The sequence below is a fragment of the Triticum dicoccoides genome, chromosome 2B (assembly GCF_002162155.2).
Source record: "Triticum dicoccoides isolate Atlit2015 ecotype Zavitan chromosome 2B, WEW_v2.0, whole genome shotgun sequence".
In the NCBI taxonomy this organism is placed as follows: Eukaryota; Viridiplantae; Streptophyta; class Magnoliopsida; order Poales; family Poaceae; genus Triticum; species Triticum dicoccoides.
The window spans coordinates 697412016-697418270 of NC_041383.1; positions in this window are offsets into that span (position 1 = coordinate 697412016).

A 6255-nucleotide genomic window follows, 5' to 3' on the forward strand; every position below is an offset into this window, starting at 1 on the left:
GTTTAAGTAGAGATTACAACGGGTAAGAGAGAGGTTACACCGCTGCATAGAGGGAGGAAGAGTTGGTGGAGATGTTGGTGAAGATGACGGCAGTGTTGGTGAAGATCGTGGTGATGATGATGGCCCCCGGCAGCGCTCCGGTGCCACCGGAAGCAAAGGGGAGAGATGGCCCCTTCTTCTTCTTCTTCTTCCTTGACCTCCTCCCTAGATGGGAGAAGGGTTTACCCTCTGGTCCTTGGCTCCCATGGCTTGGGAGGGGCGAGATCCCCTCCGAGATTGGATCTATCTCTCTGTTTCTGCGTTCCCTAATTCTACCCCTTCACCGTTTCCTTTATATCTGGAGATCCGTAACTCCGATTGGGGAGAATCTTTAGCCCAGATTTTTCTTGTAAAATTAGCTTTTTTGCGGGAAAGGAAGGGCATCATTCGCCTTACGGGTGGCCCACGAGAGCCCAGGGTGCGCCTAGGGGTAGGGGGCGCGCCCCCTGTCTCGTGGTCACCTCGGACACTGTTTCGCGTTGATTCTTTCTCCGGAAAATCCCAAATATTCCAAAATAATTCTCCGTCTGTTTTTATCCCGTTTGGATTCCGTTTGATATTGGTTTTCTGTGAAACATAACACATGCAACAATCAGGAACTGGCACTGGGCACTGGATCAATATGTTAGTCTCAAAAATAGTATAAAAAGTTGCCAAAAGTATATATGAAAGTTGAAGAATATTGAGATGGAACAATAAAAAATTATAGATACGATGGAGACATATCACTAGCCTATGATGGTATGATTGTAATTGTGATCGGCCTTCTAAGGACCATGCTCTCCGGTTTATATAGACATCGGAGCGCTAGGGTTTACATGGAGTCGGTTACAAGGAAGGAAACTTAATACCCAGATTGCCAAGCTTGTCTTCCACGCAAAGCAGAGTCCCATCCGGACATGAGCCGAAGTCTTGAGTCTTGTATCTTGACGCTTCTATAGTCCGGACGATGAATACAATCCGACTGTCCGGATACCCCCTTATCCAGGACTCCCTCAGTAGCCCCTGAACCAGGCTTCAATGAAGACAAGTCCGGCGTGCAATCTTGTCTTCGGCATTGCAAGGCGGGTTCCTCCTCCGAATACTCCAAGGTAATTATCGAACACGTAGACTGTGTCCGGATCTGCAAAATGATCTTCACATACCACCGTAGAGAGAATGATACTTCAGCTAACAACTTTTTAGACGACGGGATATGTCATTACGGTCAGGCTATTATTCGAACCATTTTTCCCACAACCAGCCATAGCGTATACTGCGAGGTGGTTTCCTGAGCACGTCTTGTCGAAGCGAAGATCGTGTCCCCTTATCGCGGGATTCTCATCAATATGGGTATGGGTAATCCAACCGTACCACTAATCGTGGCGAGTGGGTTCCACCAGGCAAGTGGGGAGGCGTAAAAAGCTCTTACCCTCTCTTATAAAGAGATAGGGCATCTTCCTCTTTTACCCACGCCTTCTCCTTCCGCTAACTCACTTCCCTCTGCTCGAGCTCTAACGCCCTAGCGCCTTTCTTTTCCATCAAAGAGAGGGTTTCCAAAGATGTCCGGATTCGGAGCAGGAGGCAAATGGATGGCCTCTACCATCCAGGAGAAGGATATCAAGAAGCTCTGGGAAGCCGGGCATCTGGCCAAGGAGATTGGCCACTGTCTCCCACCGGCGGGACAGGTTGTCCCTACTCTGGAGCCCCACGAGAGAGTCATGTTCCTTCCCCATTTTTTTCCACGGGCTTGGGTTTCCCCTCGACCCATTTGTACGTGGAGTCATGTATTACTATGGGGTTGATTTTCATGATCTTTCCCCCAACTCTTTTCTCAATATCTCGACATTCATCATCGCATGCGAGGCCTTCCTCCGGATTCCGCCTCACTTCGGCCTGTGGTTGAAGATTTTCAATGTGAAGCCCAAGGTGGTGAGTGGCGAACACGCCGAGTGCGGCAGTGCCATGGTGAGCAAGATGCCCAAGGTCGTTTGGCCGAAGGGCACTTTTAACGACTCCGTCAAGGAATGGCAGCAGCAGTGGTTTTATATCACCGAACCACGCGGCGAAGAATGGGGAGCAGCTCCTGAGTTCAGATCCGGAGCTCCGCTGCGGCTTACGTCCTGGCCCAAGAAGGGCCCGAACTGGTGCTCGTCCGATGAGCTGTCACTGCTCCTGACGCATGTTTGGAATATGGTCGACAAGGACTTCAAGCTTGTTGACGTGGTCCAGGTGATGCTAGTTCGCCTGGTTCTCCCTTGCCAGTGTCGAGCCTGTACTTTATGGGAATTTGACCCATCCGAGCACCAAACCCTACGGGAGCTCCATGATTCCTCCCACGAGGATATCTGGAAGGTGCTCTTTAAGTCCAGCAAATCATGTCCGGACTCTTCTGAGGACCAGGGGTATCAATTATCCCATTCTGCAAGCCCGGTAAGTTATAGCCACGCCTCGTCCGTCCAGCCTTCCGCCGGCATATCATGAGGGGGGGGGGTGTTTTAATCATGCTTCATTGTGGCATTAGGGATGGATAAAAAGAGTGGAGCGGATACAATGTCCGGCCCCACTGCCGGAGGAACCGGCCGGACCTCTTCTGACAAAGATGCTGGTCCATGCACCTTACAAGGCGCCCAAGAAGGAGGCCCCCAAGCAGGTCAAGAAGACCCGGAGTGGCCTCCGTTGTCACGAGGCTCCGGACACCCGGTCCGAAGGCTCTAGTGCTGCTCCTTCTTCCGAAAACGAAGAGGAGGAGGCAGAGGAGGACGAGCCTCACTCTGCTGGCGGGAAGAAGCGTGCAACTTCCCCGTCCCTGGAGGCCGAGTCGCCCAAGAGAAGGCGAGGCTCCCCTCTAGAGGCATCGACCCCGGCTACCGATAACAGCCCGGAGTGGGATCCCGAGGCCTAGCCCGTGGGAAAATCGTAAGTAACCGAAATCCGAGTACGCCTATGTATCCAGGGTTGTCCAGGTATTGTAGTTTTAACTGTCGCCACATCTCACACAGCCCGGCAAGGTCTCCTGCCGGACAATTCTCATCGGAGGATTCGTTGAGCTCGAATGCTGTGGCGAGCAAGACGCCTCCGGGGATTCCTTTTCCGAAGTCCGGGCGTGACACCGAGGTCTCGTCTCAAAGAGACTCGGGGCCGGATAAAGTTCTGGAGGCACCTAAGGCTCCAGGATCGGGCCAGCGGCCATCCTCCACGGAGGGAGGTTTGCCTACTCCGCCGGCCACCTCAGTATACACCGAGGTGTCGGGCGGTCTGTTGACAGCGTTATGGAACGCGTCCGTCGTTGATGAACATCAGACCCTTATGGGTGCGGTGGTTGGAAAGATTCAGGCTGCCAAAAGCGGGCTAAATGAGTCATGTCTTGGCCTTATAAAGGCCTTTGAGGTATGGTTTCTAAGGAACCTTTAAAGAATTAGTATGATATGAGGAGTAGCCCCTGATACACTGTCCGGAAAAAGAAAGCCGGGCAGGGGATCAAATCCTCAGTTGTAATGGGCACTTTTAATGTTGTATACCCATGTTTTTGAAAACAGGCGTCTGTGGAGAGGACAACCGCTCATGATGCGGAAGTGTCGGAGCTGAAAGAGAGCCTGAGAAGGGCCGAAGAAGAACTTGGCCGTGTGAAGAAGCAATTGGAGGAGATGTAAGGTGTGTTTGGACATTAGCTTGTGTTCGACACAAATCAATAAGTGTGCCTATTTTAAAAAGTATGTATGTTATGCGCCCTAGGAGCAAGTGCCGAATATGAGGCGCTGAAGAAAGCGGCGACTGATGACCAAGAGAAGGCTGCCGCCGAACAGGCTCTGCGTTAAAAACATGAGGCCAGAGTCGTCATAGCTGAGCGGGAGCTTCAAGATGCTGTGACGAAAAGCGAGAGCTTGGAGCAAAGTTTAGTAGGGAAAGAATCCGAACTCGCCCAAGCTCTCCAAGCCGTGGAAGATGCTCGGGAAGAAGCCCGAGGTGCTGTACGGGACATTCAGGAGGCCCGGAAAGTTGCGGCTGGTAAGGCCTGTTGTATCTATGGCCGTTATGATGTTATAATATGGAGAACTCTAAGCGGCAAGCTGAATTCTTAATTTTGCAGGGGCGTTTGCGGATCTGCCTCGTAGAATATCAGATGCGGCCCAATTTTACCGGTCCGAGGAGAGGGAGTCTGCGGGGAGGAACTTCTGGTCACAGTATGTAGCGCCGAACTATCCGGTGCCTTTTATCGATCAGCTGAAGCAGCTGGTCGAACTGCACCAGGCGTACGAACTAGCCATGAAGGACTTGTTCATCCGACTATGGCCTGCAGAGACAATTCCCAGCAGTTTCTCCGGACTCGTCAAGCGGATTGTGGGCGCCTGTCCTCGGCTAGATATTATCAAGCGATCAGTCTGTATAGAAGGTGCGCGAATGGTGCTTGCCCATGCAAAAGTGCATTGGGGGAAGCTTAACGCAGAAAAGCTGATAACTGAGGGGCCACCAGAGGGTAAGGAGCATCGCAAGCCCGAACTGTATTATGAAGGGTGCCCGCCTGGCAGCGGATAAGTGCACCAAAGGCACTATATTTCCCTGAGGGCATTTTTGCCATCGTTTGCAATATGGGATAATGGCACTTTTATTATATGTTGCCTATTTGGTTTGAACATGTGTTCTTCCTTTGCGGCTGTTTATTGTATATAAATTCTGAGAGTTCGCCAGTCGTCGGCTTCAGCCCCCACGAGAGAAGTACGGGGGTGTTCGGGGTATTTCTGAACACTCTTTATCCCATTGTTGGGTCCTTATAAGGAGGCGTTTCTCACCACGAACCAAGCAATCGGACTATAGGGCTTTACTACTCTCACTTAGCCATAGGATTTGGCGCAGCCCCTAGTGTCCGGAAGGCTGGACTAGGGGCTCTATTGGTGCCTGATCGGTAGACCGATCCGTCGCAATCTGCATTTTTTAGTGTCGTTATGCGGAATAAATCTTTAAGGATTTTGCAACCTCTCGAACAGCTGACCAGCTCTCGCCGCATCATGACATTCGGTTTTCAGCTTTCTCTACTGAGGTGCTCATCCGGCAGATCTGGGACACAATCGTAGTAGTTCTCCCAGTGCTACCTTAGCCGACGAATGGAACATAAGGTACCAAAACATGGGAGCCAGGCACACCCAACCAATGGCCCAACACATGATTTGGAGCTGATGCATATAGTGCTATAAGTTCAGGGTGCCGAGCGACCGAGAAGCTGGTCGGACTTTATTGCCGTACTGTGGAGCCCCTGGCATAACCGGGCGTAACACGAACCGTGGCTGCCACTTTTATGGCAAAGAGGCGTCGATGATAAATGACGACAGGTGCATGTTTAGTTAAGTCTATGCATTGCAGTAATATGATATGTCCATGCATGTAACGCCCTCGATGCGGCTATAGCTCCCACGTGTCGAGGCACGACTTAGAGGCATAACCGCATTGAAAGCAATGTCGCAAGTCAGGCAATCATTACAACATCCCATGTAATATATAATAAAAGGGGGAGATAACATAGTTGGCTTACACTCGCCACGTCACATCAGAGTACATAATTAACATCCATCAAACAAACACTCATGGCCCAACTACGGCGCCAAAATAGAAAAGAACCCGACGTGCGACAAGGCCCTGAATCGATCCCCAACTAGGCACCACTACTGATCATCGGGAAAGGAAACATAATAACGCTGAGAGTCCTCGTCAAACTCCCACTTGAGCTCGTACTCGTCACCTGGAGCGAAATCACCTGGACCTGCATCTGGAGTTATAGTATCTGTGAGCCACAGGGACTCAGCAATCTCACACCCTCGCGATCAAAACTATTTAAGCTTATAGGAATGGATAAGGCAAATATATGTGGAGCTGCAGCAAGCGACTAGCATATGTGGTGGCTAACTTATCCGCAAAAGAGAGCGAGAAGAGGAGGCGAAGCACGAGCGAGAAGCTAAAGGAACAACCTGCGCAAGCATAACTCCAACACCGTGTCCACTTCCCGGACTCCGCCGAGAAGAGGCCATCACGGCAACACACTCAGTTGATTCATTTTAATTAATTAAGGTTTTAGTTATCTACAACCGGACATTAATAAATTCCCATCTGCCCATAACCGCGGGCATGGCTTTCGAAAGTTCAATCCCTGCAGGGGGTCCCAACTTAGCCCATGACAAGCTCTCACGGTCAACGAAGGAATAGACCTCCACCCGAGACACACCGATTAGACTCGGCAACCCGGTA